This window comes from Canis lupus, chromosome 35 (assembly GCF_003254725.2).
Source record: "Canis lupus dingo isolate Sandy chromosome 35, ASM325472v2, whole genome shotgun sequence".
Lineage (NCBI taxonomy): Eukaryota > Metazoa > Chordata > Mammalia > Carnivora > Canidae > Canis > Canis lupus.
The window spans coordinates 8,780,567-8,803,870 of NC_064277.1; the positions used below are offsets into that span (position 1 = coordinate 8,780,567).

The following is a 23,304-nucleotide window of genomic DNA, read 5'->3' on the forward strand; positions in this document are numbered from 1 at the left end:
TCTCTTTGCTCTTATTCTGTGACTGGGTGACTGCACCAGATTCTGAATTAGACAGCATGACTTCAGACTAGCGCTCTGCAAATCTGACCTCTCCTCCACACCCCTATGCTCTTCTCCTCCATCTACCAAAGGAACAGAAACGGCCCACCCACTTCCATGCCAGACTATCCAGTGTCTGCTATTATGGAGTCTAAGCAACTTACCATGATATCTATAACTTTCCATATTCAAACCCTCTCCATCTGCAGTCATTGTCCTCTTTTTGTTTTATGTTCTAATGCACCAAACTACTTCCACTCCTCAAGCTCTATGCATTTCCTTGCATCCACACCTAAGCTGGTCTCTTTGTATGGGTGTGATATTCCTTTTCTTTTCCTGGTTAGCTTCTCAAGGGCTCCTTTGTTCTATTTCCACAGCATGCTGCAAATTCATCCTAATACCACATCATAAAGAATGTGTCTGAATTGATCTTGTCCACTGTGATAGATGATAAACTTTTCAACTGCAGGGACCTCATCCTGGTCACCTCCTTAGCCCCACGGTGTAACTCCATGTCTCAGACGTGGTAAGTGCTCAAGAAATTGTCATGAATCATTAAGATGAAATGATCATAAATGAGTCACCTCCCCTTCCAGTTCTCATTGGACTAAAAATAAATAAAAAAATTACAGTTATATATGGCAGATAATATTCTGCTTAAGACTGTAAATAATACATCATTTTGAAAATCCTCTATATGTAAGTTTATGTGTTTGAATGTTTAAATAATGAGGTGTATTTGGTACTTTGACCTCATTTTGCTTAAAGTTTAAGTTTTACAAACACAATCTCCAACTCATGTGTGTTTGTATTTAGTTAGTGATATCAAACTCCTCCTTATACTTGGTTTTTGAAAAAGTTTATATTAACTTTCAAATCAAATGATAGTAATGAAGAGCTTAAATCAATATCTTTGAATATGCAACATTGGTTGGCATTTGAGATTTTAAAATGCAATAATATCCTTTTGAAAGCAGTGTTAGAAACCTGTTGCACTCAAATATGCATTAATACCATGAGCTCAGAAAGTTCAGAATCACATTGATTTGGTTAAAATACAGAATCAACCATTTATCATCAAGTTGATTTACACAAGTTACAACCATAAGAAGACATACATTATCCTTATTTTTGAGCTGGAAATAGATACTTCTTTTTCCAGATTATGCTAGGCATTAGAGGTGATTTCTATAAAGTGCATAGCATGGCCCCCAGTAGCTCTACTGTAATGTTTATAATGACACTTGTGATACCAGTGGTGGTGATGCTGCTGTAGCTGCTGCTGGTGGTGGTAGTGATGGTGGTAATGGTGGTGGTGGTGGTGATGGTGGTGGAGATGATGCTGGTAGTAGTGACGATGGTGGTGATGATGGTGGTGGTAGCCTTCCCTACTTTGTGCCTTTGTATTTAGCTTTATCTATATAAAAATCAAGTCCCCCCCTTCCATGGGCTATCACTCCCTTCTCCATCTTCCTTCACCTACCTAAGTCCTACTCTTTAAACATGTGGTCTCTATCTGACATCATGCCCTCAGAAAAGCAGCCGCTGCCCCCTCAAATCAATGAAACACCTCTATTATCATCTTTCTTGGCAAGTACCATGTGCTTTTCTTTCGTAGGGCTTTTTAAAATGTAATCAGTTTATTATTTAAAATATTACCATAAAATCCCCTTCAATGTAACTTGGTCCAGTGTTCTCATCCTATTTCTGTAACCCCATAATTCAGCACTGCCCCTGACCCAATTCTAGTCTCTCAATACCTAACATGAAGTATGAATAACATGGAGACAGGAGGAAAGACAATGACCACCAACTGAAATCATGGTGAAAGGGAAACATGGTGCCTTGAAGTTAATTCAAGAAGTTGAAAAAAGTGACTATTTTGTCTGTAGTTTAAAAAGAATCCCCAAGGTGAAAACTATGTTAAGTATGATACGGACATTTTGCAGAATCTATATAAACAGAGTCTCAGGGCGCCTGGGTGGCTCAGTCAGTAAAGCATCCAATTCTTGATTTCGGTTCATGTCATAATCCTAGGGTCCTAGGATAGAGCCGTACATTGGGCTCCATGCACCGCAGGGAGTCTGCTTAAGGGTTTTCTCCCTGCCCCCTCCCGGTCTCCCTCTCTCTCTCAAATAAATAAATATATTTTTAAAAAGAGTTTCAAATCAAATACATTACTTAAAGGTATGTTGTAAGGAAAAGAAAAAAGGAAAAAAGAGAGAGCAGAGAAATGAAGACAAATAATTAAAAAGAATCATTCTTGATTGTTCTTTTTGTTGTTTTTGGTGGGTTTCCGCAGGTGGAAGTGTCCCCTAGATAATGAGGGTGACTGAGTGACAGTGGGGCATTGTGGGGCATCAACGAATCCCTCGATGCTTTCCTGTCTGAGGCCACAGTCGCTGTGCAGGACAAGAAAGGCCCATAAAGATGACATGTTTGCTTGGCGGCTCCCTGTTGGGGCTCCAATGTATTACCTGGATCTAATTATCTCATCTCCAGCTGACAGAAGGGCTTCCATAGAACCTTTCCATCACTGCTGCCTCAGCCCAGCTTCCAGGGGCCTGTCTAAGAGCTTGATATATTTTTGGATCCCCTGCTCATTGGATGAACAAGCTGAAGCAAATCATGTATTGACCTCAAAGCATTTATAAACTGTAGAACATTATATTCTCATCAGAGCCATAGGGGCAGTAAACTATAGTTTCTCTGCTGTGAAACATGGTTTTGCTTATGCACTGTGTTACTGGGCTCGTACCTAAACAATAATACATCATTTGTGGCACATGTCGCCTTCTTTATTGAAAGGCAAAACAAAGAGTTGAGGACAAAAATCATTACTTCTTTAGCAATTTTTCACAAAATGCTTTTCTTTTGTACTTGACACACAGATGGGACATTGTACTGTGAGGGAAATGATGTATGGCGGCGTGACAAATTTCATTTCCTTTCGAAAACCAGAATCAGAAGGATGCACAAATTTGGAAAAGTTGTGTTTCTTTAAAAAATAATAATAAAATAAGCTTTCAAAAAGGAGTTGGGGCTGCGGGGGGAGGGGGGGGCTTTCATGGGTCTCCCTGAGAAAGCATTTGTATGCTTTAATAGACTTGTCGGGTATTGATCAAGCGCTTAAATGAAAATATTGGTATCAATAAACCAGCTTGTGCAAGAGCTTTTGTATCATCTTGGAAAGATCACCTAGGACTGAGGCTGGAATGAAGAGTGTGCTGCCTTAGGAACTGGATACGCAAAGGCAAGAGACCCAGAATCCACTCCTTTGAGCCCAGGGAAGGTTTTATGCATGAACTTTCTGAGCAGTAGAAGAGATAAGGCAACTGCTCTCAGTTCTTGCTATTCCTTCTCTATCCTTCTTCTCTCTCTCTCTCTCTCTCACTTCATCCTCAAACATTTCTCAAAGCTTGTCTACCTACCACCTGCTTGTAAATCCCTAGGGTGCTCCCTTAAATGCAAGGTTCCAGACACCACAATCATGCTCCTGAATAGGGCCGAGTGGAGGTAGAGTTGGGGATATGCATATTTCATGCATCCCCTGGGTGATGTTTCCATCCTTGCAAGTCTCTGTGGGAATCACTGCCTATATGTCTGGTCCCGGGCAGTTGTGAGAAGCACTCATGATGAATCTCTATAATGCGAAGGCCTAAACTTTTTTTTCTGATTTCCTTCCCTTCAGAGTCCGTTTCCCTCACTGTCTGTACTGTGTGACTTTAAAAAAAAAATATTTATTTATTCATGAAAGACAGAAAGAGAGGCAGAGACACAGATTGAGGGAGAAGGAGGCTCCCTGTGGGGAACCCGATGTGGGACTGGATCCCAGGACCTTGGGAATATGCCCTGAACCGAAGGCAGATGCTCAACTGCTGAGCCACACCAGGTGTCTCTACTGTGTGACTTTCAAAAAGTATTCCTAGCTATGATAATTTATAGCGTCCCTCTTCAGATAACATGGTTGCATTTTATCAGGATCTTTTTGCTCATTAATTCATCGTTTTTCAAATCACGTTAGGCATTGCTTTTTCTTTTCCTTTTTTTTTTTTTAAGATTGTGTTTATTTATTTGAGAGAGTGCATGAGTGAGCAGGAAGAGGAGCAGAGAGAGAGAAAGAAGGAATCTCAAGCAGACTCCATACTGAGCATGGAGCCTGATGTGGGGTTCCATCTCATGACCCTAAGATCATGACCTGAGCTGAAATCGAGAGTCGGACACTTAACTGCCGGAGTCACTCAGGCATCCTATTCAAATAGGTTCAAATAGGTTTAAGAAGTGATGGGTTAAGCTTAGTTAAATTTAGTGAAATATCCCAACCGCAGATCTTGTTAGGGGCTTTAATATAGGTACATATGCCAGGAATATTCAAATCAGCATTTCTTAAATGTATTTGATAGGAAACTTCTTTGTCCTGAAGAATTTCATGAAATTTGAGTTTCAAAGAACAGACTGGAAAATACTGCTTAACTCAAAAGGAACATTAAAGAGTAATTGAGGAGGCATCTCGATGGCTCAGTGGTTGAGCATCTGCCTTTGGCTCAGGGCATGACCCCGGGGTCCCAGGATCGAGTCCCACCTTAGGCTCCCTGCAGGAAGCCTGCTTCTCCCTCTGTCTGTGTCTCTGCCTCTCTATGTCTCTCATAAATAAGATCTTTTTTTAAAAAAAATAAAGGGTAATTGGGAGTTCTGGCAGTATGGGCAGGTGGGCTGTGGCATACGGGATATTTGACGACTCTTAAATGTGACTTTATACACTCATAAGAGTTCTGTTGATGGAGGAAAAACAGTCTGATAACTGAGAAATGAAGCATAAGTGTGTTTTAGTCTGTTCGGATTGCTATAACTAAAATATTATATACTAGGTGGCTTATAAACAACAGGAATTTATTTTTTACTCTTACAGAGGCTGGGAAGCCCAGGATGAAGTCCCTGGCAGATTTGGTGTCCGCTGAGGCCACTCTTTTTGGTTCATGGATGGCTGTTTTCTCCCTGTGTCCTCACATGGCAGAAGGGTTGGGGGAGTTCTCCGGGGTCCTATATAAGGATATATTATATATTAGTGACCTTAAAAGGGCACTAATCCCATTCATGAGATTAGTGAGAAAGCTCCACTTTCAGACCTAATCACCTCCCAAAGATCCCCACTTCCAGATATATCACGTTGGGGTTTAAGTTTCAACTCAGACTTTGGGAGAGACATAAATATTCCGTCTCTAGCAACATGTTTGAGAATTTAATATTTACACCAAACGGATTCACACTACGAGAAAATAGTTTCTGGGCAATGTTGTATTTGTTAAAAACAAAATAGTTGGTGCCATATATCTAAATAATATGTCTATAATATTTAAGCTCCTTTTATTCTTCTAACATTTTATCAGTTACTCAGATTATGAAAAATACAACAAACTTTTAACAAACTTTTTAAACACCCATTTAAACACTGGTGACTTTGAGTGTGTTTAGCCCATCTCTAGGATGCTTCTACAAATCAGGGCCATCGAGATGGTAGTTTCTAACCATCTTGAGGTCATCATGGACTCTTTTGTGATTTCTAATAACAAGGGGATCTCTTCTCCCTAACCTTTACTGATTCAGATGCGAATGAAATTTCCCACTATAGTTTCTAGCGCCCTATGAATCATCTGAAGGAAATTCCAAATGCTGTAAAGACATCTTCCCAGAGGATCTTTGGGCCAGCATCTCTCCCAGAGCCCTTTCTGCAACAATGTTCTGTGATTCTCTAACCTGTCAAAGTCTATGTACTTCCACTCAGATGTCTTCCTTTTTTCTTTCCTTTGTGCAGTTTCTGGTAGCAGCAGCCTGAATCTCTATCTATAAAAGTTCAGTTACGATAACTGGTCAAAACTTCAAGAAGACACTGTAAATCCTTCATATTAGAAAATATAGCATAATTTTTCTACTTATCAAAGTTGCTCTTAGCCATTTCTTCTGGGTAGTTAGGGTTCATAGTTAGGGACTGATTCATGGTGATCTTCCACAATGAAAACATTTTGCAACAATTGATATAGAAAAGCTATTTTTCAGGACTGTCAAAAGTGCATGGAATCAGCAATCCAAGTTAAGAAATATAAGTCACTGTTCTATTTGTGATGCAACCCAATAAAATTGTAAATACTTCATCAAAACTTGAAATGACAAGCTGCTATAACCACATACAGTCATCTGTGCACCATTCCCCCTAATATTTTTTAGTAGATTTTATTTTTTAGAGCAGTTTTAGGCTTACAGAAAAATTAAGCTGAAAATACAGAATTTCCATATACTCCTGACCCCACACACACACAGCTTCCCTCACTATCAAAATCCCACACCAGACTGCTACATTTATCATAATCGGTGAACCTCCGTTGACACATCATAATCACCCAAAGTCCATAGTTTATGTTAGTCTTCACTCTGGTGTCATATATTCTATGGATCTTGGTAAGTGTATAATGACATTCATCCCCCATTATAGTGTCACACACTGTATGTACATTTCACTGTCCTAGGAATCTTCTGTGCTCTATCGACCCCTGGCAACCACTAATCTTTTTTGCCTTTCCCCAGGTGTCATATAGTTGGAATTATACAATATGTAGCCTATTCAGATTGGTTTCCTTCATTTAGCAATAGACACTGAAGTCTCTTCCGTGTCCTTTCATTTCTCTTTAGTGCTGAAAATATTCCGTTGTTTGGATATACCCTAGTTTATTTTACCTATTCACTTACTGAAGGATATCTTGGTTGCTTCCAGGTTTTGAGAATCATGAATAAAGCCACTGTGAACATCTGTGTGCAGATTTTTGTGTGGACATAAGTTTTCAACTCCTTTAGGTAAATTCCAGGGTACACTATAGGGTAAGAGTGTATTTGGTTTTATAAGAATCTGCCAAATTGTCTTCCAAAGTGTACTGTACCATTTCACATTCTCACCAGCAGTGGGTGAGAGTTTCTTTTGCTCTACAACCTCATCAACATGTCATTTTGTCAACGTTTTGGATTTGGTCATTCTAATAGAAGTATAGTGGTATCTCGTTATTTTAATTAGTAATTCCTTAATGCCATATGATGTTGAACATGTTTTCATATGCTTGTTTTCCATTTGTATGTCTTCCTTGGTGAGATGTCTTGTCCAGGACTTTTGCTCATTTTTAATCATTTTTTTTCTACTATTTTATTACTGTTGAGTTTTAAAAGTTCTTTTTATATTTTGGATAGCAGTCTTTTCTCAGATATATCTTTGCAATTATTTTCTCCCAGTCTGCAGCTAGTCTTCTCATTTTCTTGTTCCTCCAACATGTGAATCATGCCATGCTAATGACAATAGAATATTTGTAGTGGTGTTTTGCATTTCTTGATAAGAGTTTGAGACACAGAGAAAGTTATGCTTTATTTTTGTCATTTCAATATTATTTTGAAAAGAATGATTTCAATAAATTAAAACCAAAAATATCATGATTATAATTATATCCAAAGTGTTCTAAAAAAAAAAAAAGAAAACTAAGATCTTAAATAACTTGAGGGATATATCCCAAGTAACCTAAAAAGACTATATTTCTTCCTTTAAAGAGATTATATTTCTCCTTTGACTAAAAAGAGTATGTGTGTGTGTGTGTGTGTAAACACACACACACACACACATATATAGTCTGCAAGGCCCTTTGAAATATGGCTTTGCTCTGCACATCTCCATTAGTTCCTTTTGAAGAAACTCAAATTTTTAAATCCTACCCTGAAATGTGAGATCATGTTCCCAAGTATACTATTAACCTTGGTTTATTACTTTGGAATGAATATTACATATAATCTTTCCTTCTCTTCATTTTAAATAAAGTATATACCGTATGGATAAGGCAAATAAAAAGGATTATGCTAGAATCTTATGGATTGCAATTTATTTTCATATTCCAAGTAGAAGACTGATAGAATGAAATTATTAAACTGATATTCATCCTAATTGGTCATTTTAGCATTGATTCTGCTTTAACTATTTGAAATAAGCTATCTTCTATCCAACAAATCTAAAAACCCAGATGTGGTTTTGGAGTGCCCAGAAAAGATGAGAGTCAATGTTATCAGAGACTGTATTAGCACTTAGTGACCTTCTGATGATTGATTCATGGTCACGGAGGCCTGGCCAGAGCTAACTCAGGAAAACCCTTAACTTGTAGGTAGAACATCTTGATATCAAACAATAATGACAAATAATACTGCATATGTTCTTTTCTGATCTGAGTTTAGAAGAACATTTCAAGGTATGTGGCATACGTTTTAGTGTCAGACATTGCAAATATATTGATCACATAAGCACTTTGCTATGGCTTTTGTAGGATTTCTGGTTCCAGGTGTGCAAAATTTGCCTTCCACATCCATTTATTTTGGTGTCGCAGACCATTGAGGTCAGGTGTCTTGCCTCATCTACTCATCAAAGCTTTTAAGCCTATATCAGAGGAAGTAGGAATGCATTATTTTCTTGGCTCAGTCTCTTGGAAATGCCTCTAGCACCTGAATGGTCAGCTGTGCCAAATTCAGCCTCTCTTTAATTCTTTCATGAAGGTGTCTATAAAGTCATTGGAGCTTTTCTCTCTCTTTTTTTCTCTTTCAAGTTTCTACTTTACTTTTATCTTTGTCACATTTATCCCAGATTTATTGTTTCCAAATGTTGCTCTTGGAATGCCATCATTGATTAAACTAGAAGAAATACCCTGTTTGAGAATATATTAAAGATGAATCTAAAAAATGCATTTAGTATTATTTTTGCTATGGTTAAACAGGTTATATTTATAAAGTAAATGAAAATGCTACGAGCCTTGGCCAGAAAACACATGTCATTTGCACAAGTAGAAAATTCTGTTTTTTTGTTTTTTGGTTTTTTTTTTGGAAATATTACAACGTGAACATATTTTGCCTTATTCATGGTCCAGCTATTGAGCTGCGTATGGTTCAGTTAAGATAAAATGTATACTTATTGTTCTTTTATATATCAGTTAATAAAAAATTAAAGCCATTAAGATTGTAGCATTTAGACAAGAGAGAATGATATTTTTTTAATGTCACACTCAAAACCGCATCTCTTTTAATCAACATCTGTTCTGTGTTAAGCTGCCTATAAAATCTGGTGCCCTGTTGACAGTGGAAGATGAAAACAAACAAACAGGAAAACTACAAAAGGCATGGTATTAACATCAAAGCAGAAAACCCCTGTTCTCTTTCTTTGGCATTTGAAAAACGTCTTTATTTTGACCCTAAACAATTGGATTTTCTCCCTACCAATCTTGATTTTGGAGCTGTGGATTAAGAAGGCTTGCACGTACACTAAAACATAAGAATAGTGGAAACTGACAGTGAACAAGGACCTGTTTGACCACATTCAACCACTTGCAATTGTAAAACCTCCTTTATTGTTTGGGACAATCGGAAAACAGCACCACATTTGTTTGTAGGTTAAACTCGTGCTCTTTAGCTACAGTGACGGGTACCATGCAGAAGGCAAACTGTAGTCTTATAACCCTGCAAATAAAGCAGTTCAAAGGTTTAGGATTATGGAGAATAAAAGAAATATCTCTCGGAATTTTTTTTCTTTTTTTGGTGGATACTGGAGCTTAGGAACCTCTCCTTTTTTCTCTTGTCGAATGGGAATGGAGATCTAGATTTATCTTAATGCTTTATGGCTAGCTATGTCTATACTAAAAACAAAATAAAATTAATGCATGGATTGTCCCATGTTAGAATATTGCTGATTATAGACACATCCGCTGTATAGGGATTATACTTATCAGTGCCTTACGTGGAGTAGTTTGCTATTTGTTTATTAACTTATCACGATGTATTATTAGCTAGGAACTGGGTACAGAGATAAACAAATTTCATCCTCTGACCTCATGGAGCTGGTGCAAGAAAATGAGCTAGCTCCTCACCACCCCCATTTTGGCCAGCAACAATAAAATCCTTTTATTGTACAGGATGTGTACAGGCTGTGAGAAGGTGTTGAGAAGATCCTTCCTTCCAATCATGACTTTTTTCAGAAGATGGTACATTTTTTTTTCTCACGATATAACTGAGGGATTCACATATTAGTGATGGGAGGATAAATTAGGCACTAAAGAGAATAATGCATATTAAGCATTTTTTTAAAAATAAATATTTTAAAAATTAATTTCCTTTTTTGAAAACTTGTGTTTCACTACCCATTGATAAGACTGAATCCAACTGTAAATATTTGCATAACACTCCCCATAAAACTCCACAGAATCATTTATAGGAGGACTCCAAATTTGTTCCTCTTGGGATCATTAAATTCTAAGGCCATTTTTCCTCCTTTTCTAATTTCTTCAAAATCTCTTTTGTAAAGACCTCAAATTGCCAACAGGAAGGTTATGGTGAACTCAAGTTTTTGACATTTTTTTAGTCCAAAGAAATGTGAGAGAGCTTCCTGGAGGAGACCTATGAGTGTCCGTCCATTAAACGTCTGAGCAAGAGCACAGATTTTAGAGTGTCACTTCCAACACTCTTCTCTCCCATAGTTTATGCCTTTTCCTGAGATGAAATTTGTCCTCTTATCTAGTACATATCTATTATAAGCATGAATTTGAGAGAGGACCATGGAAGAAGAGAATTTTTGAGGCCAGTAGCTGTAGTCAGGAAAATCAGCGAAGGACAGAACACCTCCGTGTTTCGTAAGGAAGTTGGAAGGTGGCCCAGAAGGGAATGAAAGGTTAAAGGCATCCTGCATTGTTTCATTCACACATTTCTTGGGTCACTAATGGACTAATGGTATCATTGAACCAGTTTCCCCTTACTGATTCATATTCTCCAGCATTAGCACAGTATGTGGTGAATTTTGGTGCTATGGGAATAGTGGCTGAAGAGGAGAAAGGAGGGGAAGTATTTCACAGACCCTTAAGAGTCACTGGTATGGGACCTATAAAAGTCACCTATTCAAGACCAATAGCTGTAACTGAACTAACTGCACCAACCCTTCGGGACTTTTGAGCTACTTTTTAAAATCACTGACCTCAAAGTTTATTGACTTCCGGGTGCATTGAAGTCAAGCTTCAGCAGCTGCATTTACATTGTTCATGGAGGGTGATTCTGAGAAACCACTCAGCCACACAAAAAGATATTTCTTTGTGAGGTGTTTATTTTCAGATCTTTCACGTAAAGCTCCAAGTCTGAAAACAGAAGAGATTATTTTACTGTGGCTTTTTTTTAATCATAAAAGGAAAGAAATTTAGTCCTGTTAGGACTATAGATACAGGTAAAGATGCAGATAAAAATAGATATAAAGAGAGTATGTATGCTACGTGTGAAAAATACCCAATCTGTGTTCACCTTTTTCACCTGTACAGAAAACCCAGAGTCCTTCCCTCCCATTCTGAAAATTATTCAGATTATCCAATTCCTCACTAATAGAGGTTCAGGAATACTTAAAGTCAGCATGAATAGCAAAAATTCCCTATTGAAACACAAACCACCTACCACTTATTTCTCACTCATGCAACCAATTTAATTTTTAAAACAGCCTATTCCTCCTCACTTGTTTTCCCTGCCTGCTAAATTCCTGTCTCTTCTTCCTTTTCTTAATATCTTTCCGCACTTCTCTTTTTCTTTGTTCTCATTAATTAAACAATGGCTATTAGGCAGCTATGGCTGCACAAAGTCCCATTCCAGCCTCAGGATCCACATGAAGAAGGTATCAACAATAGCAATTTTAATAGGTGAATATTGCAAAAGAAAATGCTACATTGATGCATCACATGTACAGTGTAACAGAATGTATACGTATTGTAGAAATTCTTTCTCATTTGTCTCTCTCTTTCTGTATATTTATATTTATCATTATGTGTATTTTATAATATATTGATAAGCCTGTTCAAGATTATAGCATTCAATGGGTGAGAATACCCAAGAGTTTTTCCCTCTTAATGGTACTCAGATAAGCCCCTTTCTGAGGTAATCCATTTTCCTTCATGCTATTTAAAAATAAAACAAGGTACATTTTTAAATTATGCACATGAAGGCAATATTCAGCAGGCTGCTTAACATTCGGAGGGAATTTCTGTGATCCACCTTGTCACTGCCATTCCTGCCCTCTCTCCACAGTACAAGAAAACACTGTTATTTACCCTGGGACACAGGTGACTGAACTTATAAAAATCACTACAAGACAAGATGTATTGAGGCCTGGCATGGAATGACAAATTCTGGTGAGGTTCACCAAGAAGAGACATATTGATTCTTAAATGATTAATAAGGAGAATATAATTGTATTTCATTAAGATGGATGGGATTTCATTTAGTCTGTCTTCTCCCTTTCCACTTCAGATGCGAGAGGAAATCAAGTCATCATCAATGGCACCTCGTGTTAGCCTGCCATGGCAACAAGCTCATTGATTGAGTAAAAGAACTTTCAGATGCACTAGCTGGTCTTTAATGGGCTGCTGAAGGCACAGATAGCACTGCCGAAAGAGCTGACCGAGTTTCCGTGGATATATAAAGAAAGATTGGAAATTCGCAGTGAGATTTCTCAATGGTTCCTAACAGAGTTAAGCCCTTTTACAAATCTAAGAGTGGAGTGCAAAATGATACCTGCTTCATTCATTTGGTTATAGCTATGAAGGGGGGGCGGGGGGGGAATGGAGGAGGATTTGTCCTGGAGCATGATCAAGTCTGTGGATGAACAGAGCTTTGCATGAGGACTTGATTAAATTACCCTTGTATCATAATAATAGCTAAGGTATTTAGTGTGTCCTGGATTTTCTTTGTCTGTGCATCACCTCTGTTACTTTTCAAAACAGCCTCCAGTGTGGGGAACTGCAAATATACTATTTGCTGATGAGAATGTTGAGGTTCAGAGTGACTTCCCTGTAAAAAGCATCATAGGCAGCTTTGAACCCATTATACTTTGATCCTGTTTTTATTTTTCTATTTATATATACATATTTTAAATTTTTATTTTATTTAAATTTAATTAATTAACATACAGTGTATTATTAATTTCAAGGGTAAACTTTAGTGTTCATGAGTTGCACATAACCCCCAGTGCTCATTACATCACATGTCCTCCTTAATGCCCATCACCCAGTTACCCCATCCCCCTACCTACCCCATTCCAGCAACCCTGTTTGTTTCCTAGAGTTAAGAGTCTCTTATGGTTTGCCTCTCTCTCTGATGTCCTCTTCTTCTATTTTTCACTCCTGTTTTTAAAGTAACTTGGTTTTCTTGCAAGGGCTTTTTGCATGTGGAGAAACCAATCTGAGGTCAGCAATAGTGACTAAGTGTGTATATGCTGAAGCCAGACTCTCTGAGACCAAGTCCAGCTCTACCACTTAACAGCTACATAAACCAGTGAGTTATCTACAGTCCTGTGCCTCCATCTCTTCATCTGTATAATGGGGCTGTTGAGAGGCTTGAATAAGTTAATGTATGTCAAGAGCTGCAGATGCACTGTCTCTAGTAAGGACACCTAGTAAGCAGGACACCTAGTAAGCAGCAAGACACGTGAACACATGCTTGGCTTGGACAGATGCCCAACAGGAAAGTTCCCTGTGACAGCCCCATTTCAAGCCTAACTTTCCCCTGTTCCAAACCAAATTCTGCTGCCAAGCTCAACCTCAACATGCAGGGAAAATACATTCTGTCCATTGTAAGCAGGACAGTGAGAATATTTGCTGAACAATAATCTAGCTATTTGCTCAACTTTACAGGACTTGTTTTGATCTTCCGTGAAAGCAAAAGAGTAATAACGTTCAAGGCATGTGTGACAGACACATGGGGATAAGGCATGTAAATAGCTCAGCTCTGTGCCTGGGATGTGTTAAGTACCCCACGAAAGTTAGCTCATTACTGTTATTACTGCTGTTATTATGGAGGCAGCAAGGTAATAGTAGCAATAGTAAAATAGAACAATCTACTTAATCCAAAATTCTATTTCAAGAGAGAATCACTACATACAGCCCCTACGGTTTCAAAGAGCTTTCAGAGAATTAGCATATGATAAAATATACTCAGTGACAAAACTGAACAGAATATGGTAATTTGACCAGGCACATGATATTTGGAATTCCTCAATTATCACTGTACTTCCCATATTCGAAAGTGTAGCTTGATGGAGATGTTCAGTGCATGAAATGCTGACAAGGCCAGCCTGGTGGTGGAAATAGAGAGTTTTCCAGATTCTCTTAGAATATAGTGTAAAAATAAATACAAGAGTTTTTTGAAGGAAACATTAGGGCAGCACAAAAATAATACTATTATTATTTTTAAAGTATCATAAAACCATTGAAAATGAGACAGAGATAGGGCACCTGAATGGCCCATTGGATCCCCGCCCACCTTTGACTCAGGTCAGGATCCCAGGGTCCTGGGATCAAGTCTCCTATTGGGCTCCCCACAGGGAGCCTGCTTCTCCCTCTGCCTATGTCTCTGCCTCTTTCTGTGTGTCTCTCATGAGTAAATAAATAAAATCTTAAAAAAAAGAAAAAGGAAAAAAGACAGAATGAGAACACAGTATATGGCTTTTTACTAAGAGGGAAACTGAGATACAGAGTGTGGATGATTGTAATTAGTGCTGAAGCCAAACATCCCTTTCCACTTCTGCACTGTAATCCCTATGGCTCAGGGCTTTGAATGTCACCATATCCAGAGGCAGAATCTGTTGGATACTGGATCCTGTATTGTGCTTTATGTACAATTAACTTTGGAGATCCTTGTCCTTAATGAGCCTCTGGGAAAGCAGAGGACTAAGAAACAGAGGAGCTGGGCATTCTAAAACCAGCGCCCTGAGGACTGGAGGAAGGTGCATCTGGCTAGAGATCAGAGGTCTTTAGCATTCACAGTGGCTGGGTATCCCCACAGGAGTCTTAAGGAACTCCTGAGTAACTCACTGGACCAGCAACTGTGAACTTACCTCCCTAAGACGGAATGAATGACACCTGGTATTTATCAGGGAATGAGGGATGTGTCTGTGTTCAAGCGTCTGGCAAAACAAAGAGAAGAGAAGGAGTTCACAATTAGCTCTAAGTTCTTATGTTTGGAAAAGGCATTCACTTATCAAGTGAGATGAAACTGCTCACCAAGAGAAGTTTGTACTAGCATGAAATGCAAATTGTGGTCTGGAATCCCCTGAGGACAGAGTGCTGACACTATCCACCCATTTAAAACCCATTTGGGCAGCAGAATGGGGTTTGTGTCGGACTTCAGGGTGAATTTATATTAGGCAACTGAGAGTGCACTTTTTAATAAAAATAAAATAAAGCTTAAATGGCGCAGGAGTCTCCTTAGATTTAAAATGGTCCTCATAAAGTAACTTTTGATGATCTAATTGGAAATGAATCAGAACATATAGATTAAATTTCCTTGAAAAACACATTGTCTTTTGTATATTTTTTATTACATTTTCATTTCTAATATCCTGAAGTAGGCTCCAGAAAAAATTAAAAAGAAAGGAAGGGTAACAGAAACATGTATTCAGCTCTGAGCATGATGTTGTTTCACAATATTTTCAGGAAAAAAGAGTAATTGAAAAAAAAATTAATCTGATATGAGTCTTGTTATGCAATACATCCTGGAGACTTTGTCCTTGAAAACTGGATGGATTTGGAATATAATAGCAGAACAAAACAAAAACTAGTTAACATATTAAATTCATTTGCAATATTTTTAAAACATATAAATGACCCTTGTCATTAAAGGAATATATTTTCAAGAGATATCTTCATAGAACAGCACTTCTGAATATTATTGTATGATAGATTGAGATATAATTTCAACCTAAAACCAGGGTTTGTAGGATAAATTGATGCTCACTAGAGGAATTTGCCTAATAAAATAATAATCATCAAAGGCCATTAAAAAGAGAGCCTTATGAAAAAGAAAAGGGATGTATCATCAATATTAACAAAATGTTAATTCAATTAAAGAGCACTATCCATTCTATCACATTATCCCATAACAAATATATCATGTTATCTATTGCTATCTCTGTTTCACAGAAATGGAAAGCTAAGTTTATTGAGAGAAAGCAATTTGCCCAAGATTGCATGCTAATTCCCACCTCATGCTGTGACCACCCCAACACATGGTTTTCCTTTCTTGATCTAGTTCCTTTATTTGAGTAGACTACAAGCTCTAGTAGTTTCTTCAGAAAAAAGAGGCATGGAAGTTCAACTATTGAGCTTTCCATGCATGAAAACACTTTTATTTGCCCTACTTGTGATGGATAGTTTACCTGGGTATAGAATTCTAGGTTGGAAACTGTTCTTCAGAATTTTGAAAGTGTTATGCTTTGTTTTCTACCTTCTATTCTGCTACTGAGAGAATTACAGGGCTGCTCTGATTTCTGACCCTTTTTGTGTGACCTTTTATTGCTTCCTCTATGGCAATTTTGGTATTTTATTTTATTCTACTGTTATTACAATTTCATGGCAACACGCCAAATTGCTTATTCTTTTTTATTCTTTGTCTCAGAGACTTTGTAGGCTTTTTTAATCTGAAAATTTGTGCTATCAACTTCTGGAAAACATATTTAACTGTCTTGTTGATGATTTTCTCCTTCCATTTTTTTTTCTTCTGCATGTTTAGAAACTTTATTTTTGGTGATATTGGATTTTCTGATCTGGTTCTCTAATATTTTTGTCTTTTATTCTTGTATTTTTATCTTTTCCCTTTTTTACTACTTCATAGGCATTCTTTCTCTTGTAGTCCTCTTTTTCAATTTTTTTCTTTTGACTAATTTTGTATAGACATGTAAAATTTCTGAGAGTTTTTTTGTTTGTTTTCTCATCATCTCTTCTTAATAGCATTCTATTCTTGTTTCCTTAGATGCCATATCTTTTTGAATTTTTCTAGGGGTATTAACAATAGCTTTTTGGGGGAGTGGATCTCTTCTGCTTGCACAACCTGATTTTCTCTAATTTGTTGTTGCCTTGTTTGTATTCAGTCACTACTTTTATGTCAATGTTTTTTCTCTAATATCTGTTAAACTTTATGCTTTTTAAAATATTTTTTTAAAATGAGGATTAAATTGGAAACTGTGATCACAGGGCTGGAACTTGTTAACTTTCAGAGTCACTCTTTTTGGGTCTTAGATTTCCCAGTGAAGGCTCCTGACTGGATAATACAGGCCTAGCTGCTTCTCTTGAGGGAGAGGGGTACATATATGGTGTGTCTGTGTTCACTTATGGCTCCATGCTTTCAGCTGTCAACTCTCAAATCCACTATCAGTGTGTCTTACTCACCCAAACAGAGAACCACTCTAGAGAATAAATATCCAGTGTTCATCTAGGCTGAAAGGAGGGAGAGAAATCTGACAAAATGTGGTGGAAGAGTGCTATTTGAGGCTGGACTGCTTCTGAAGCAGCATTTTGTCATTTCTCCTTATTTTAAAACAATCTCTACAAATTTATAGAGGTCCTTGGAATCCTAAATCCCTACACACTTAGGTATTCTGCTTTGTAAATTTCATTTGTTCTTACCTTTAATTTTTGCTGGCTTAGGATTCACCTAATTTAAATTATTTATCCTCTGTTTTCCAGCTTTTATGCATGTATACATGCATGCATGTATGTATTATGTAACTGTCTATCTGCCTATTTATCTATTTATTTTTGTTTTTGGTTCTCTCCTATTCTTTCTTTCCTTTTAAAAAAACAACCCCTTTAGTATAATTTTGGTGGAGTTTCATAAGATAGCAAAATTAAATGCATACGTTCATATGTCTTTACCTGTAATCTTGTGAATGGGTATTTTTCTTTTTACAGTTAAAATAATAATAATTCTTTTTAAAAATAATTCTTAAAAATAGAAGTTTCTGTACCAATGTATGTGTCACAGCCTTAAACATATGCTTGTACATATTAGGTACCAAATAAATGCTGAATGTATTGAGTTACATTCTACAAATACTCAGGTAGAGTTTTAGTCTATAATAGTTTAAACTGAGTTTTGATAAGTGATAAAGCTATATTAAATCAATGAATTAAATGTAGTAAAATAAAAATTTTCAAGATATTACATGTATCTTTCTGATACATATTATTTGTGTGAATAAAACACCTAAATATTGCAAAAAGGAAAATTTGATTAGGGTGACATAGTGCTGAAAATTCTATATCATCAAATAAATTGCTTCAGATTCAATATTACACAGTGAGATTATTTTTACAGGTTTGTAGAGCTGCCACACAGATTAACACCTTGCATAGTAATTATCAATTCACACAGCAGTTACCCACTAATCTTTGGGCTTTTCAGATCAGTGACCATATCTTATTCATATTCATAATCCTATCACCCATTTGCTGAGTGAACAAATTGGTACATATGTGTAATCAGTCTTCTGATCAGTAGTTCAATACTTTTCTATAGATAGTGGGTGATCTTTTACAAAGAAGATATACTTAACTCTGATACAGAAATCCCACAGAGAGGGACAGCAAGATACACATTTAAAGTGGCTAAATACCTTTAAAATCCTCCATTTAAGGGATGCCTCGGTGTCTCAGTGGTTGAGCATCTACCTCTGGCTCAGGGCATGATTCTGGGGTCCTGGGATCGAGTCCCACAACAGGCTCTCCTCAGGGAGTCTGCTTCTTCCTCTGCCTTTGTCTCTGCCTGTCTCTGTGCATCTCTCATGAATAAATAAATAAATATTTTTTAAAATTCTCAATTCAAGAAAACTGTGGAGCAATTCATCATAATCTTTCTATAATAAGACTGTTCCATTTGCCTGGGATGAGGAAGGTCCACTCCAATTAGTTCTCATGGTCTACTTCATTGTTGCCATTGAAAGTAGGTAGAACAGACAGCAAAGAAATTATTGTCATTCATTTTCAATGTTCCTGGTTTTTACAATTTTTCTAATGTCTATGGAAGAACAGTTTTCCTATCTTTGCATTTTAAATATTTCAAATATGCAAAGCCATATTGTGAGATAACAAATAAGTGTCATCCCCCTAGGAAAACCTTTATTGCTACATGTATACATGAAAAGGGACAGGTAAAAATGGATAGTGTATCCTTGAAGGAAGAGGTTCTACAGAGTTGTCCTTTCATTTTTCTTTTAATATAGCTCTAAGACGGAACTTATTTACTTTACATATGTTCATAAAATGCTTTAATGATGAGTGAAATGATGATGCTTTATCATTAGAGTGGATCCAGTTTTCACTGAGAACAATTAAAATCTTTAAAGATATATTTACTCTTAAACTGTATGAGGCTTTCCCCCTTCTGTCGCTTAACAGCATTAAGAAAGTACAACATATGGGCTTCAAACAGGGTAACTCTTTGATCTTAGAACTCAGAGACTGGCAAGAGTTAGAGACCAAATCCTCTCCTTTGTTGTTTATCCCTTGCTGAAGATTTTCTTCCAAGTTCAAGTGCTGGAGTAACTAGATCATTTTTCCCTCAGGACTCTCACCACCTCCCCTCTTTGTCTTATATCACAACTCTGGAATTACAAAGGTTTTTAATTAAGGGCAATCGAGTTTATCAAGTGTTACCAAACTGAGATCGTTATGCTAACACTGCAAAAACTATAGATAATTATAAACCAGGAACACCTCCAGGGTCCACTGCTCTCTTGTCCATTTTCTGTTTCCCTAGATCTCGGCATAGCATGTGACACAGTCAGGACTTGATAAATATTTGTTAAACCAATAAATAGGTCTCCAAGAGATTTGGGATTTAAGTAAGATTTAAATAGGAAGAGAAGCACAATGTCCTGTGGGAAGTTAATGGAGTCAGAGCTGCAGATGGTACGGAATGTGCTGAGAAGTCTTTGCAGAAAACTCAAAGCTCATGACAGCCACTTAATTTAGCAATCCCTGATTCCTTTAGACATTAAAAGCACTTGAAGAAAAAAATATTAGATATAAATATTAGGTAATATATTCATCAAGTGCCCAAAGTCTAGCATTTTTAAATTAATTAATTAATCAAAAGCTAGTATTGTAACATAATTGCTTAATGGATGTATTATTATTCAAAGGCATTCCACTCAGAAGTTGCAGATTTATGTCATAAAAAAAAAGAACACAAAACAAAGCAAATAAATCAAATATGATAGAGTCAGTGTCATCTTCAAGTTCTGATCAAGCCCCAGCTGGACTATCAAGTCCTTGAGAACAGGGACACTTTCTATATTTTTCATTATTTTCTTCCAGCCCACAGCACAGTGACTGTCATATGGTGGCCCCTCAATGAAGAAATCCTATCATGTGCATTTACTCTACTAGATGTCCTAGTCAGGCTGCTGTAAGGAGGGTGACTTATAAACAAAAGACATTTGTTTCTCACATTTCTGAAGGGTAGATGTTCAAGATCAAGGTACCAACAGAGTCATGTCTGATAGGAGTCCCCTTTCTGGTGCATAGATGGCTTTCTTTTCCGTGTCCTCACATTGCAGATGAGGCAAGGGAACTTTCTGGGGTCCCTTTTAAAGGGCACTAATCCTGCTCATGAAGGTTCTGCCCTCATGGTCAAATTATTACCCAAAGTCCCACCTCCTAATACAATCACATTGGAGATCAGGTTTCAATATAAGAGCTTGGTACAAAAACATTGAGTCTCTAGCATTACAGCTATAAAACATTTTTACAATCAAAGGTTCTTCTATGAGAGTCCAAATGAACTGAGGACCCAGAGGAAAACCATGAAGTTGGACAAGGAAATATGCAGCCTTTAGGAGTTTTATCAACTCAGTGCAAAATGCCCCAATTAGAGTAAACAGTTACTAAGCTTAACCCTCTCTCTCTTTTAAATAATAATAAGATATTTAAACAGCAAAGAGAGAGGTGAGTAGTGTGACATGAGCCTTTTGTGGGTGTATTATTATTGTATCCTTGGACAAACAGTTGGGTTATATTGTTTCACATTCCCAGAGCCAGGACCCTTTCAGGTGGCTCTTATCCTTAGGTGCATTCATCCTCATAGGCAGCAGAGCATGCATATGTTGCATCAAAAAGGATCAAATATTGTTAGAACTAGCAAATGCATCCTTAGCTCTAATAGCAAATGTGAAAAGTATTTAGCATTCCACAAAGGCCCCAAACAGTGTGTGTTTGCAGGATAAGGATGAATCTGAAGGTGTAGATTAGAATCTTGGCCATGACCTGGACTTGTCAGCCTTTATGTCAGTAATTTATGATTTGATGACCAATGTTTTAATTACCTATGAAATTGTGCAGATACTCTGTGCTCTGTCCATGCTTCAGAGGTGCACAATGAGGTGTAATTATGTGCAAAGTTGCGAATGGGCAGTGGAAAAGGGAGTTTCAATTATTTTTTTAACAACCTGTTTACTGATTCTCTGGTGTTTAGTATTTTTTCGGGCTTATGAGGTTCCTCATTGATGGCTTCAGGCAAGAAATCAACAGAAAATTGATGGAGAGGATCAAGGATACCCTGGAACATGGGCAATATTCTCTCACTCACGAGTGTGATTACAACCTCTGAGTTTTAGAGTTTTTAAACACAGGTGCAGAGCTTTCTGCTTGTCTGAGCAAGGAAAATACCCCATTTGGTAGAAAAATGTGATTCTCATTTGAGTGAGAGTTCTTGGCTTGACATGGCCATGAGTCTCGCTCAAAAGGCACAGAAAAAAAAAATACTATTAAATCACAGTGTAGCCCACTCAGGCAGTCATTAGTCATGCAAATAATTTGTCTATCAGCTTAGACAGAAACAGATTTTATGCTTAAAGAATGCAAATTGTTTTGAACACTTTAATCAGGACCAAAGAGCACCATTTAAAAAAAATAGCAGTTATTTGATGTAGAAGAACAGTATATACATATATTATTATTCCTAGAAATAATACATATGATATTTGAAATGCATATTCAGTTCCCTTTGAAGAAATTTAAAGTGCTTTCCATAGCTTCTTATATTTGTATTTGCCATCTTGGTAAATTTTCTGGGTCATTTAGAGGTATTATTATTTCTAGTTTACAGATGGCAAAATGGAGGGATTGAGTAAGCTCTTGGAAATGATACTATCCGTCAGGAGTCATGGCGCACGTAGGGAATATAGTCTTAGCTACTTGATTCCCAAATGGATGTTCATGTGAATAAATAAAGCACACAAAACTAGTGTTGTATTTTGGCAGCAGCACTAAGAGTATTTTTCTCTTTGTCAGCAGTGAAATGTGTCAGTAGACCAAGCTGGGTTCTAAGGGAGTAGATTATTCTGTTTTTGGATAGTCTAGGTTCTAATGCTTTTCTTCTAGTCTTTCTTTCCCCATCATGTATAACTTTAGGATATATTATGAGATCTCAGCACTTCCACCAAATAGTAGAATTCAAACAGGCTGCATTGTGTGTTAGCAAAGCCTCACTGTGCTTAGCTTTGAATTCTGGCAGGAGCAGTGTTCTGTGCTGCTCTTGAGCTGGAGTCAGAAATTAGCCACATAGCCCGGGTTTCAAGCCTTTTTTTCCAGGGCTGGCTCTTCTCTGTTTCTACTGTCAATCAAGAAGAAAACCATGACACAGGTTCCTAGTACCCTATTGCTTGAGAATAAATGCATGTCTTAATCCTGCTTTGGAGCCCCTCTCTCCATACACACGCTTTCTCTTTAGTCAGTAATCTCTTTTATTGGTTACAGTGCCACTACACTATTTCAAGCTTTTCCACAGCCAAGCACAGCTGCTCATGTAGGCTATTGATTCCATATGTTAGCTCAAAATTGTATAATAGTCTGTTCTAATAGTTGCCTTCGGCTTTTCCTCTCCCCACTCAGAAAAGTGCCCTCTGCCCCTGGCCTGGCATGCCAGTAACTAGAAATGGATCCTAATTATATCAACCATTCTTCACCAAAAAGCCCAAATAGCTGTCACGTGTTGGAATAGCTCACTGTGGTTTTGGTTTATGAAGCTTCGTGCTGCTCTATGGAAAACACTTCAAGAAACCCAAACTAAATTTGTTGGTGGGAAGAAAATACTGCAGCTACAGAAGGTTTAGAGACCTCTAACTACACGGAAATGTTCTGATTAAATTAATATGTAATCATTTAAGCATATTTTCTCTCTAGTTGTCTCCATATCCCTCCACCTGCTTCTCTCTTTCAACTCTGTTACTTTATTTATAAAATAAAGTGAACTACATATTTTAATTGTACCTTTAAGAGTAGCATTTACCCCTAGGAAGACAACTGGAACAGCACATAATAAGCCTCATCTCTGAAAGTTTTGTGGAAGTTGCAGGTTGCTGCATACTGCTGCAGAGGAGCTGCACACAGTCCAGAATGCAGGTTT

At 37.3% G+C, this 23,304-nt stretch overlaps 1 long non-coding RNA gene across 1 annotated transcript; it reads right to left on the reverse strand.

The window, feature by feature from the left end:
• Positions 1 to 208: 208 nt before the first annotated feature.
• LOC112659901 (uncharacterized) lies at positions 209 to 23,301 on the reverse strand. The gene is made up of 5 exons (XR_003136573.3): positions 23,169 to 23,301; positions 11,066 to 11,222; positions 5,794 to 5,880; positions 4,947 to 5,079; positions 209 to 646 (listed from the first exon to the last, which is right to left on the reverse strand). It is a non-coding gene; the product is annotated as an uncharacterized LOC112659901 (long non-coding RNA).
• Positions 23,302 to 23,304: the final 3 nt, after the last annotated feature.